The sequence below is a fragment of the Callithrix jacchus genome, chromosome 5, assembly GCF_049354715.1.
Source record: "Callithrix jacchus isolate 240 chromosome 5, calJac240_pri, whole genome shotgun sequence".
Classification (NCBI taxonomy): Eukaryota; Metazoa; Chordata; class Mammalia; order Primates; family Cebidae; genus Callithrix; species Callithrix jacchus.
In genome coordinates this window covers 87,342,032-87,356,971 of record NC_133506.1, presented here as the reverse complement: position 1 = coordinate 87,356,971, position 14,940 = coordinate 87,342,032, and the positions used below count along the sequence as shown (strand labels likewise).

General features: G+C 35.7%; 1 protein-coding gene across 14 annotated transcripts in view; it reads right to left on the bottom strand.

Moving 5' to 3' along the window:
- The window catches only part of EFCAB3 (EF-hand calcium binding domain 3), a 466,563-nt gene that overhangs the window by 313,258 nt on the left and 138,365 nt on the right, over positions 1-14,940 (bottom strand). The window contains exon 1 of one of the 14 annotated variants that reach the window (XM_078373423.1): positions 9,076-9,368. The exons of 12 other annotated variants lie outside the window; for them this stretch is intronic. The gene's annotated coding sequence lies outside the window, so the exon portion shown is untranslated. Of the gene's footprint in view, positions 1-853; positions 1,005-9,075; positions 9,369-14,940 lie in introns of those variants that run through there. One more of the 14 variants, XM_078373422.1, reaches the window with a different exon arrangement.

Here is a 14,940-nt window from a genome sequence, read left to right as displayed (position 1 = left end):
TCCCTGTCCCTCTCCCTACCCTAACTTTATCAAACAATGATGAGGTTCTGCTTCTTCAACCTCATATCTGTCCCTTTCTTTTCAACACTAGAGCCAAGCCTTAGTTCAACACTCCTAATTTTTAACCTGCATTACTGTATGCTTTCTATATCTCCCTGCTTCCAATCTCGCCTTTCTTAATACTGCTATCAGAATGCCTATTATAAAGAACAAAATTCATCACATAACTTTTCAATTTTGAATTCTTTAGTAAGTCTTTAGTCTTCAAGATAAAGTTCAAATAATTTTGCTCAGAAAAAAAATCAAGTAAGAAAAACTATTGATCTTCTATTGGCTACCTGGACACCTCATTTCTCTCTCTCTTTCCCTCTCTACTACCATACACTCGCAAGTCAATGATCAAAGTTTAATTCACATCAAAATGAACTGTGAAGTTCATTGAAAAAGATACACATATACCCACATGCCCAAGCATGTGCAAGTGTACATGTGCGCATGCACATGCGTGCGCACAGACACACATGCACCTTTACCCTGACACAAACATTCTGGACTACTTGGAGTTCTTGACTTCTCCATAAGCTTCCCTCTTATACACTTTGCACATACTAAGTATTCTCTCATAACCTCTTCCAGTCCCCTTCCCCGTACCCACAATCTTGACTAATTCCTATTTGTACAGGCATACCTCAGAGATACTGCAGTTTCAGTTTCAGACTACTGCAGTAAAGTAAATATTACAATAAAACAAGTCACAAATTTTTGTTTCCAGTGCAGTGCATGTAAGTTATGTGTATACTTTATTCTACTAAAAGTGCAGTAGCATTGTGTCTAAAATACTCAATGTACATACCTTAACTTAAAAATACTTCATTGCTAAAACAGGCTAGTGATCATCTGAGTCTTCAGTGAGTCAATCTTTTTGCTGGTAGAGGGTCTTGCCTTAATATTGATGAATGCTGACATTCAGTAGTTGCTGAAGATTGAGGTGGCTGTGACAATTTCTTAAAATAAGACAACAATGAAATTTGCTGCATCAATTAACTGTTCCCTTCATGGAAGATTTCTCTATAGCATGCAATGCTGTCTGACAGCACTTTACCCACAGCAGAACTTCCTTCAAATTAGAATCGATCCTTTCAAACATTGCCACTGCTTTATCAATTAAGATTATGTAATCTTCCAAATCCTTTGTTGTCATTTCAACAGTGTTCCCAGTATCTTCACCAAGTATGTGGATTCCATCTCAGGAAACTACTTTCTTTGCTCACTTCTTATCCATTAAAGTTTTATCATGAAATTGCAGCAATTCAATCACATATTTGGGATCCACTTCCAGTTCTAGTTCTCTTGCTATTTCTACCACATATGCAAGTACTTCTTCCAATAAATTCTTAAAGTTACTATGAAGGCTAGAGTCAACATCTTCCAAATTCCTGTTAATGTTGACATTTTGACCTCCTCCCACAAAGCATGAATGTTCCTAATGGCTCTAGAATGAAGGATCCCTTCCAGAAAGCTTTTATTTTACTTTGCCCAGATCCATCAGAGGAATCACTATCTATGGCAGCTACAGCCTTACAAAATGTATTTCTTAAATAATAAGACTTGAAAGTCAAAATTACTCCTTGTTCCATGGGCTGCAGAATGGATGTGTGTTAGCAGGCATGAAAACAACATTCATCTCCTTGTACATCTCCATCAGAGCTCTTGGGTGACTACATGCACTGTTAATGAGCAGTAATATTTTGAAAGGAATCTTTTTCTGAGCAGTAAGTCACAACAATGGGCTTAAAATTTTCAGTAAGTCATGCTGAAAACAATGTGCTGTCATCCAGGCTTTGTAATTCCATTTATAGAGCAGAGGCATAGTAGATTTATCCTGTGCTAGTAGTATCTTAAGAACCCTTGGATTTTCAGACTGGTTAATGAAGTTAACAAATGACTTCAACTTAAAGTCACCAGATGCGTTAGCCCCTAACAAGAGAGTCAGCCTGCCTTTGAAGCCATGACCCCAGGTATTGACTTCTTTAAAAAAAAACAAAGAAAAAGAAAAAAAAAAAGAAGGTCCTAGATGGCACCTTTTTTTAAAAGAAGGCTGTTTCATCTCTACTGAAAATCTGTTGTTTAGTGGAGCCACCTTCATCAATTATCTTAGCTAGATCTTCTTGATAACTTGCTTCAGCTTCTTTAGCAGCACTTGCTGCTTCACCTTGCACTTTTACGTTTAGACATGGCCTCTTTCCCTAAACCTCATGAACCAACCTCTGCTAGATTCAAATTTCTAGTCTGGAGCTTCCTCACCCTCTCAACCTTCATGAAATTGAAGAGGGTTAGGGCCTTGCTCTTGGTAAGGTTTTCGTTTCAAGAAATGTGGCTGGTTTGATCTTCTATCCAAACCACTAAAACTTTTTCAGAATCAGCAATAAGGCTGTTTATCTTTCTGCCATTTTTAGCTCTTTTACTTCAAAAAGTTTTTCTTTGCCTTCAAAAGTTGGATAACTATTCAGCACAGGAGGCCTAATTTTCAGCCTAGCTCAGCTTTTGACATATCTTCCTCACCAAGCTTAATAATTTCTAACTTAATCATTGCTCGCTTTTATTTAAAGTGAGTAATGTGCAACTCTTCCTTTCATGTGAATATTTAGAGGTCATTGTACAGTTATTAATTGGCTTAATTTCAATATTGTTGTGTCTCAAGGAATAGGGGAGCCCAAGAAGAGGGATAGAAAATGGAGGAATAGCTGGTCAGTGTTGCAGTTAGAACACACACTTTATCAACTAAGTTTGCCATCTTACATGGGTGCAGTTCATGGTACTCCGCCAAAATTAAATAGCAATATCAAAAATCATTGATCACAAGTCACTATAACAGACATATAAATAACTTAAAATTGTGAGAATTACCAAAATGTGACACAGAAACATGAAGTGATCACATACTGTTAGGAAAATGGTGCTAACAGACGTGCTTGAAACAGGGTTGCTATCAACCTTCAATTTGTTAAAAAAAAAATCTGCAAAGTACAATAAAGCAAAGTGCAATAAAACAAGGTACAACTGTATTTTAAAACTCCAACAGAATTTTCTCCAGGGGTCCTCTTCTCACTACCTTATCCAACTCTGTGTGGGTTAGGTACACTGTGTATGTTTCTAGAACACTCTATGTTTACTTCTATCACAGTATTTAGCTATTAGTATCCTCATTGTTTGTATCTCAGTAGTCTGTAAGCGCTTGAGAAATTCTCTTTTATCTTTACATATTTAATTCCTAGCAAGCAATAGGTTCTGAAAAAACTTTGAATGAATAAAACAATTCTTCTCTAAACTCCTATTCAACTCAGTATCATCATTGTTTCTCTGGCAAGTATTCAAGAACTTCAACATAACACTGCACAATTCACTGAACTTTTATCTCCTATATGTTATATACCTTTTTGTTGTATTTTTATTCATGTTTTACATTTATGCTTTGCCTCACTAACTAGACTCAAAGTTTTCTACATGTGAATATTTTCTATTTCTTTGAATACATTACATATTACATAGTTCCTGACAAAAACAGGCACTCATGATCTAGTCTGTCACATATAACCATGAAGACGGGGTTGTACAACACCAAGGGGTACTGTTCACACAGAGACAATGTGCTCCTGAAGTTTTATGCCTTGCAATGACCCCCGTCAATAAAACTGATTAAGAATGTCAAATCCATTGAATAATATAAAAAAGAAAATATTTTTCTGAAATGATTTTAATTTTGAAAGTGCACATAATAACTGCCAAATTTTGAAACTTATATATTCTTTTCTCTGAAATCTCTGAAGATTTACACTCAACTTCATTTCATAACTATCTCAGGCAGAGGGGGGAACATCCTCCCTTAGTCTCCTTCTGTCTAATAGCAGTTTCATATTAGCACAACTTCAGAGAATTACAGTAGTCCCTACTTATGTGCAGTTTCACTTTCCTCTCTTTCAGTTACCCACAGTCAAGCACAATCTGAAATATTAAATGGAAATTTTCAGAAATAAACAATTTATAATTTTTAAATTGCACATGCTTCTGAGTAGTGTGATAAAATCCTATACCATCCCACCCTACCAATCTGTCCAGACCTGGACCTCAATCATCCCTTTGTCTAATGTATCCCCATTGCATACACTACCTGCCTGTTAGTCACTTAGTAGTCATCCTGGTTATCAGATCAACTGTTGCAATACTGAAGTGCTTGCATTCAAGAAACCCTTATTTTACTTAATAATGGCCCCAAAGTGCAAGAGTAGTGATGCTACTATATTGTTATAATTGTTCCATTTTATTGTTAATCTCTTTTTTTTTTCCTGAGGAATATGTTTAATTTTATATCAGTGAGAGGGACTTTAGGGCTCACCTCTGCCTATATGGAACTGCCCAAATTTCAGGGTGTAAAAATCTGAGTTCTAAATTTTCTTCTGCTTACATATTTTTATGCTCCATTAATTTTTTTTCTTATTCCTCACAATTTTTACTTTCCTATTTAAAGTCCTCCCCAAAGTGTGTATGTTTTAAAGTTTTAGGAATATATTGTGCCTAAAACTTTACCCTTGAAGTTAAAACCTAGTCTTTACTTTTTAACCTAAAAGATAGCTATTTACAAGAGTCAAATGCCACAAAATCCATAGATAAAATGTGATCTGAGGCATTTCAAGGTTACAGGAAATAAATGTAAGGGTTCTTCTGTGAAGACAATAAAAATACTACAAGTATTATCAAGCTAAAGCACTCTATACTCCTCCTTGGTCTTATTCATCTAAGATACTAAGAGTTTTCTCCTCTTTTTTAGGAGTATAGCCATGCTTCACATACTTTAAAAAGGAGTTATACATAAACCTACTCCCAAATAACTCCTGGGTGAACAGTAAAATTAAGGCAAAAATAAAAATTTCTGGGAAAATAATGAAAATGAAGACACAACTTATCAAAATCTCTGGGATGCAGCCAAAGCAGTGTTAAAAGCAAAGTTTATATATCTCTAAATACCTTCATCAACAAGTAAGAAAGATCTCAAATTAACAAACTAACTTTACAACTAAAGGAACAAGAAAAAAATCCTAAAGCTAGCAGAAAAAAACCAAAATAACTCAAATTAGAAAACTTAATGAAATAGTGATGTAAAAATCCATTAAAATGAATCTGGAGAACATCATTCTCAGCAAACTGACACAAGAACAGAAAATGAAATACCGCATATTCTCACTCATAGGTGGGTGATGAACAATGAGAACACATGGACACAGCGAGGGGAGCACTACACACTGGGGTCTATTGGGGGGAATAGGGGAGGGACAGCGGAGGGGGGAGCTGGGGAGGGATAGCATGGGGAGAAATGCCAGAGGTGGGTGAAGGAGAGGAAGACAGAAAATCACACTGCCACATGTGTACCTATGCAACTATCTTGCATGTTCTGCACATGTACCCCAAAACCTAAAATGCAATTAAAAAAAATCAATGAAACCAAGAGTTGGTTCTTCAAAAAAATAGGATTGGTAGACTGCTATAGATAGATTAACAAAAAAAGAGAAAATTCAAATAAGCACAATCAGAAGGAATAAAGGTGATATTACAACTGATCCCACAGAAATACAAAATATCCTCAGAGACTACTATGAACAATTCTATGTCCACAAATGGAAAACTTAGGAGAAATGGATAGATTCCTAGAAGCATGCAATCTTCCAAGATTGGATTAGAAAGAGATTAGAAATCTGGATAGGTTAATATCAACTTTTGAAATTGAATCAGTAATAAAGAACCTACCAACCAAAAAAAAAAAGGAAAAAAGCTTTGCACCAGATGGATTCATAGACAAATTCTACCAGATATATAAAGAAGAACTGATACCAATTCTACTGAAACTATTCCAAAAAAATGGAGGAGGAGGACTCCTCCCCAACTTAATCTATGAAGCCAGCAATAGACTGATCTCCAAATCTAGCAGAAACACAACAAAAAAAGAAAACTTCAGGCCAATATCCCTGATGAACACAAAAACAAAATTCCTCAGTAAAATATCAGTAAACCAAAGCTAGTTTAGCAGCATATCAAAAAGTTAATACACGATGATCAAGCAGGTTTTATTCTTGGGATTCAAGGCTGGTTCACAATAAAAAATTGTGATTTGCCACCTAAACAGAACTAAAAGCCAAAAGCCATATGATCTTCTCAATATATAGAGAACAAATTTTTGATAAAATCCTACATCCATTCATGATTTAAAAAAAGAGAACCCTCACCAAACTAAGCATCCAGGGAATATACCTTAAAATAATAAGAGCTGTCTATGACAACCCTCAGCCAAGATCATAACATTCCCCTTGAGAACTGGAACAAGGCAGGGATGCCCACTCTCATTGCTCCTATTCAACAAACTACTGGAAGTCCTAGACAGAGCAGTCAAGCAAGAGAAAGAAATAAAAGTCATCCAAATAAGAAAAAAAAAGTCAAACTATCTCTCTGCTGACAATATGATTCTATAACTAGACTATCCAAAGACTGCTGAAAGGATCCTAGAATTTATAAATGACTTTACTAAAGTTTCAGAATATAAAATCAATTGTACAAACATCAGTAGCATTTCTATACACCAACAATATCCATGTTATGATTAAAATCAAGAACACAATTCCACTTACCACAGCCAGAAAGAAAGTAAAATACTTGGAAATACAGCTAACCAAAGAGGTGAAAGATCTTCAGAGGAGAACTACAAAGCACTGCTGAAATAAATAAGACACTACACAAATAAATGGAAAAACATTCCATGCTTATGGATTGGAAGAATCAATATTGCAAAAATGGTCATACTGTCCAAAAACATTTACAGATTCAGCATTATTCCTATCAAACTACCAATATATCATTCTTCATAGAATTAGAAATAAACTATGCTAAAATTTATATAAAACAAAAAAAGAGCCTGAATAGCCAAAGCAATACTAAGCAAAAAGGACAAAGCCGGAGGCATCATACTGCCCGACTTCAAATTATACTATAAAGCCATAGTAACCAAGACATCTTGGTACTGGTAAAAACAAAACAAAAAGATATATAGACTATTGGAATAGAATAGAAAACTCAGAAATAAAGCTCCACACCTAACCATCCGGTCTTTGACAAGGCCGGCAAAAACAAGCAATGGGAAAAAGACTCCCTATTCAATAAATGGTGCTGGGATAATAGCAAGCCATGTGCAGAAGATTGAATCTGGAATCCTACCTTTCACAATATACAAAATTAAAATGGATCAAAGATTTAACTGTAAGACCTCACACTGTAAAAATTCTGGAAGATAACTTAGGCAACACCATTCTTGACATAGGCCTTGGAAAAGAATTTTTGGCTGAGACTTGAAAAGCAATTACAACAAAAACAAAAATAGACAAATGGGTCCTAATTAAACTAAAGAGCTACTGCACAGAAAAGGAAACTATTGAGAGCAAACAGATAATCCACAGAATGGAAGAAAATAGTCACAAACTATGCATCCAACAAAGGCCTAATATCCCAAATCTATAAGGAACTTAAAACAACAAGCAAAAAAAAAAACTTATTAAATATAGGCAAAGAATATGAACAAACACTTCTAAAAAGAAGACATACAAATGGTCAACAAACATATGAAAAAATGCTCAGCATTATGCATCATCAGATAAATGCAAATCAAAACCACAGTGAGATACCATCTCACACCGGTCAGAATGGCTATTATTAAAAAGTCAAAAAAAAAAAAAAAAAAGAAAAAGAAAAACCAGATGCTAGCAAAGCTGCAGAGAAAAGGAAATGCTTACATACTGTTGGCAGGAATATAAATTAGTCCTGCCACTGTGGAACACAGTATGAAGATTTCTCAAAGAACTTAAAACAGAGCTACCATTCAACCCAGCAATCCCATTACTAGGTATATGCCCAAAGGAAAATGAATCATTCTACCAAAAAGACACACGTACTTATATGGTCATCACTGAACTATTCACAATAACAACGACATGGAATAAACCTAGGTGCCTATCCATGGTAGAGTGAGTAAGAAAATGTACATATACACCATGGAACACTATGTAGCCATGAAAAAGAATGAAATAATATCCTTTACAGCAACATGGATGGAGCTGGAGGCTGTAATCCTAAGCAAATTGCCACAGGAACAAAAAGCCAAATACCACACATTCTTTCATATAAGAGGGATCTAAACACTGAGCACACATAGATATAAATATGGGAACAAAAGACATTGCAGACTGCTAGAGGGTGGGGGTAGATGAGTTAAAAACTACCTATCTAGTACTCTGTTCACTATATGGGTGCCAGAAATCCATACCCTAAACTTCAGCATCACACAATATTCCTATGTAACAAACCTGCACATGTCTTGCCTATATTTAAAACAAATGTTGAAATTTAAAAACAAACAAATATTAGTTATATACTCAAATCATTATATACTCAAGATCACTGCTCATATAATAAATCTCTGGTTTATAAATTTGTTAAATTTTAAAGAGGCAGAGTATAAGTGCACAAAAAGTTACAAAATTAACTTATTAGGTAAGTATTATTTTCCAGCAAGTCAGATAGTTCTCTCCATGTCCACATGTAATTCTTCAGTAAACCTAGCCCATTTAGAATGTCTTAGACTCAAGCCACAAATTCAGATTGAAACTACGCTAGTCCTCCCAACCATCCCAAAGAGTTCTGGCACACAAGATCACTTTCTTATTCCTAATTCAAATAAAGAGAGAAAAGGAAAGGAAACGTCCTTCAACTAAAGACTGCTTTGGGTAGTAAATCTACTTCTGCTTTTATAAACTGGTATCTGGCCTCTGCATATTTTTCTCTTACAGCTAATCACCCTCTCTCTGCCTGATTGGTTCTATTACTTAGCCTTATCTCCTAAATTGTTATATACATTGATATCTTTATCTAGTATATATACCATTATCTTCTACATAATTTTATCTCCTATATTGCTATATACCTTTATTCACACATCTCTGCCCTCTACTCGTATGAAATGCCTTAAAATATATATCATACCTAATTATTTGGCCAATCTTCTCTTGGGACACTCATAACACTCCACATTTGCATCAAAACCATATTAAATGGCCCTTATGTTGATAAAAAGGATTACAGCTAAAACGTATATAGAAAGAATTATTCCTAATAATTGTTTGTTAGCTGCATTCGTTAATCCTTTAGAATAACAAAGGTTAAAAATGATTTTAAAATGAATTTAAACTGCTTTTATTTATATTTACAGTATTTTCTTGAAACTATCAGTGAATTTAAGGATTATAAATTAATCCTGAATTTAAGGATTATAACTATTTAATAAAACTATAATACTTTCCCTATAATCATATACACATAGTTAAACTACGATATTAAATCAGAAGGCAGTGTACAATACAGAAGGAAAAGATAAAATTAAAAGGCACAATATTTACCAACCATGGCCTTTTCTAAATTGTTACAGTGAAGTATTACTAAAAATTTCTGAAGACTACACACTTTCTACAGTGGAATTCTGGATTACTTGTAAAATTCAAACAACAATATTCCAAAATGTCTATTAAAAATACATTTGTGCTTTATAAAAATAATCATAGTTAAGTTCGACTATTTTATTAACTTCAGAATAAACAATGAACTGAAAATACTTGCCAGTTCAAACCAAAATTAATTTGATGACTCATATCTCTAAGACAAGATTAGTTCAATGTAATAAATTTTTATGACCTATACAAATCTTTTAAATAATTTGTGCCAATTTCTACAACCAAAGTCTTTAAAAGAAAACACATATGGTAGAATTTTTTAACTGTTTATTTATCAATTATAAATTATACGCTGCCTACTTCCAAGTAATGAATAAATTTAACAGGATCAATATAAAGGACTAAGCTGTCAAGTTTTTTAAAAATTCTAATTCATGAGTCTCCTGAGTTTTCCACTAAATCCCAGCAGCGTTGCAGGAATTTACAAACTAAATATAAAATTTATGTGACACTGGAAAAGACCTAAAATAGCCAAAACAACTTTCAAAAGGTAGAACAAAGTTGAAGGGTTAACATTATCTCACTGATGTTAAGGTTTGTTATGAAACTATAATAATCAAGGCAATGTAATATTAGTGTAAAGATAGACAAAAAACAGTGGAACAGAATGGAGAATCCATAAATATACATATATAAAATATTCTACATATATAAACATTCCACTCATATATAATATTTATACACATAATATTCTATAAAGGTCCAAAGGCAATTCAGTGGAGAAAGCATAGGCTTCTCAACAATAGAGCAATGACATAATCATATGTTAAAAAAAATTCCATACTTTACTCCACATACAAAAATTAGCTCAAAATAAATTATACATCAAAAATGTAAAACCAAAAACTATAAAACTTTTAGAATAAAAAACATAATAAAAAACTTGCAAACAGGTTACTTACACAAGGCCAGGCTTTCTTACACATGACACCAAAAGCATGATCCATAAAAGAAAAAATTGATTAATTAGATTTATAAATTATGAATTTAAAAAAATTAAAATTAACACTTTTAAAGACACCTAAGAAAATGAAGAGACAAAAGATTTGAAGAAAATATTTGCTAAGCATGTATCTGGTGAAAGACTTATATCCAAAATACACAAAGAAATATGAAAACAAGCAACACAGACTGACCCCATCTCTAAATATATATATACATATACGTGTGTGTGTATGTATATATATATATATGTATGTATATATATGAAAACAAACAAGCCAACTTAAAAAGATGAAAAAGATATAACAGACACCTCACCAAAGAAGATATACAAATGACAAATAAGTAGATGATAAAATGTTCAACATCATTAGTCACTAAGAAAATGCAAAGTAGAGTCTCCTCAAAGATGGCCGAATAGAAGCAGCTCTGGAGTGCAGTTCCCAGCGAGAACAATGCAAAGGGTGAGTGTGATCACCACATTTCCAAATGAGTTTTTACTGCCCACAGACCAGGAGATTCCCAGGCCAAAAAGTGCCACGGGTTTCCAGCATGGCTGTTTCAGTTGGCACAGTGGGTTTCCACAAAAAAACACACACAAATCTGGGCAGCCATTTCAACTGGCACCTGGAACACCTGGGAGACAGAGCCACCAATTCAACTGAAAAACAGGGGGCTGAAACAGGGAACCAGGTGATCTGGCTTAACAGGCCCCACCCCCACAAAGACCAGCAATCTGAAACACTCTGGATTGAGAGTTTTGCAGCAAGTGCATCTGGACCCAAGACAGTCCAACTTGGTGGGGGGAAGGGCGTCCACCATTACCTAGGCAGTTCACCACCGCTAAGGCAGTCTGCCATTACTAAGTCTGCCATTACTGAGGCAGTCCGCCATTACTGAGGCAGTCCATGATTACTGAGGCAGTCTGCCATAACTGAGGCAGACCGCCATTACTAAGGGAGTTCTAACTGTACCTCTGTAAACAAAACTTCAAGGAACTTTATACAGCAGCTAGGCAGAGCCCGCAGCAGCTCAGCAACGCCTCTGCTGACAGACTGTGACTAGACTCCTTGCTGGGAAGGGCATCTCTGAAAAAAGGCAGCAGTATGTCAGGAACTTATAAATAAAGCTGCACATTCCCAGGACAGAACACCTGGGAAAAGAGGCAGTTATGAGTTCCACTGCAGCAGACTTAAACGTACCTGCCCAGCAGCTCTGAACAAAACAGCAGAGCTCCCAGCACAGCACTTGAGCTCCCATAAGGGTCAGACTATCTCCTCAAGCAGCTCCCTGACCCCCATATATCCGAAGAGACACCTCATAAAGGAGAGCTCAGGTTGACATCTGCCAGGTACTCTTCTGGTAAGAAATAACAGAAGAAGAAACTGGCAGCAATCCTTACTGTTCTGATGCCCCCATGGGTGATCCCCAGGCAAGCAAGGTCTGAGTAGAACTCCAGCTGTCCTACAGCAGAGGGGCCTGACTGTTAGGAAAAAAAACTAAAAAACAGAAAGAAATAACTTCAACCTCAACAAAAAGGATGTAGAAAAAAAACCTAAAAAACAGAAAGAAATAACTTCAACATCAACAAAAAGGATGTCAATTCAGAGACCCCATCCAAAAGTCACCAACTACAAAGACCACAGGTAGATAAATACATGAAGATGGGAAGAAAACAGCACAAAAAGGATGAAAACACCAAAATCAGAACACCTCTCTTCCTCCAAGAGATCACAACTCCTCAACAGCAAGATGGAGAATGAGTCTGATGGAGTGAATCAGCAACCAACAGAAACAGAAAAAATTTTTGCAGTTTACCCATCTGACAAAGGGCTGATATCCAGAATTTACAAAGAACTAAAACAGATTTACAAGAAAAAAACAAGCCCATTTAAAAGTGGGCAAAGGATATGAACAGACACTTTACAAAAGAAGACATACATGAGGCCAACAAACATGAAAAATGCTCATCATCACTGGTCATTAGAGAAATGCAAATCAAAACTACATTGAGATACCATCTCGCATCAGTTAGAATGGCAATCATTAAAAAATCTGGAGACAACAGATGCTGGAGAGGATGTGAAAAAATGGGAACACTTTTACACTATTGGTGGGAGTGGAAATTAGTTCAACCACTGTGGAAGACAGTGTGGCAACTCCTCAAGCACCTAGAAAGAGAAATTCCATTTGACCCAGCAATCTCATTACTGGGTATATATCCAAAGGATTATAAATCGTTCTACTATAAGGACACATGCACACGAATGTTCATTGCAGCACAGTTTACAATAGCAAAGACCTGGAATCAACCCAAATGCCCATCGATGATAGACTGGACAGGGAAAATGTGGCACATATACACCATGGAATATTATGCAGCCATCAAAAATGATGAGTTCGTATCCATTGTAGGGACATGGATGACCCTGGAAACCATCATTCTTGGCAAACTGACACAAGAGCAGAAAATCAAACACTGCATGTTCTCGCTCATAGGCAGGTGTTGAACAATGAGAACACATGGGCACAGGGAGGGGAACACTACCCACTGGGGTCTGTTGGGGAGAAATAGGGGACGGACAGCGGGGGGTAGGGAGTTGGGGAGAGATAGCATGGGGAGAAACGCCAGATATAGGTGATGGGGAGGAAGGCAGCAAATCACACTGCCACGTGTGTACCTATGCAACAATCTTGCATGTTCTTCACATGTACCCCCAAACCTAAAATGCTATAAAAAATTAAATTAAAAAAAAAAGAGAATGAGTCTGATGAATTGACAGAAACAGGCTTCAGAAGGTGGGAAATAACAAACTTCTCTGAGCTAAAAGAACATGTTCTAACTCAATGCAAAGAAACTAAGAACCTTGAAAAAAGATTAGACAAAATGCTAATGAGAATAAACAGCTTAGAGAAGAATATAAACAACTTGATGGTGCTGAAAAACACAACACAAAAACTTAGCGAAGCATACACAAGTTTCAATCACTGAATTGACCAAGCAGAAGAAAGGATATTAGAGATTAAAGATTAACTTAATGAAACAAAATGAAAAGGCAAGATTAGGGAAAAAAGAGTGAAAAGAAATGAAGAAAACCTCCAGGAACTATGGGATTATGTAAAAAGACTTAACCTATGTTTGACAAGTGTACCTGAATGTGTCGCAGAGAATGGATCCAAGCTGGAAAACACTCTTCAGGATATTATCCAGGAGAACTTTCCCAACCTAGCAAGGCAGGCCAATAGTCAAGCCCAGGAAATACAGAGAACACCACAAAGATATTCCTCAAGCAGAGCAACCCCAAGGCACATAATCATCAGATTCACCTGAGTTGAAATGAAGGAAAAAATGCTAATGGCAGCCAGAGAGAAAGGTCAGGTTACCCACAAAGGGAAGCCCATCAGACTCACAGTGGATCTCTCTGCAGAAACCCTAGAAGCCAGAAGAGAGTGGGGGCCAATATTCAAAATCCTTAAAAAAAACAAATTTCAACCATCAAAATGACAGGATCAAATTCATGCATAACAACATTAAATGTAAATGGGCTAAATATGCCAACCAAAAGACACAGACTGGCAAATTGGATAAAAAGTCAAGACCCATCAGTGTGTTGTGTTCAGGAAACCCATCCCACATGCAAGGACATACATAGGCTCACAATAAAGGGATGGAGGAAGATTTATCAAGCAAATGGAGAGCAAAAAAAAACAGGAGTTGCAATCCTAGTCTCTGATAAAATGGACTCTAAACCAACAAAGATCAAAAGAGACAAAGGGCATTACATAATGGTAAAATGATCAATGCACCAAGAAAAGGTGATGATCCTAAATATATATGCACCCAATACAGGAGCACTCAGATACATAAAGCAAGTTCTTAATGACTTACAAAGAGACTTAGACTCCCACACAATAATAGTGGGATACTTTAACACTCCAACTATCAATATTAGACAGATCAACGAGACAGAAAATTAACAAGGATATTCAGGACTTTAACTCAGATGTGGACCAAGTGAACCTAATAGACAGCTATAGAATTCTCCATCTCAAATCCACAGAACATACATTCTTCTCAGCACCACATTGCCCCTACTCTAAAATTGACCACATAATTAAAGTAAATTACTCCTCAGCAAATGCAAAATGGAAATCATAACAAACAGTCTCTCAGATCATAGTGCAATCAAATTAGAACTCAGGATTAAGAAATTCATTCAGAATTGCACAACTTCATGAAAACCGAACAACTAGCTCTTGAATTTTGAGTGGATGAATAATGAAATGAAGGCAGAAATAAAGATGTTCTTCAAAAACAATGAGAACAAAGATACAATAGAACAGAATCTCTGGGTCACATTTAAAGCAGTATCTAGAGGGAAATTTATAGCAATAAATG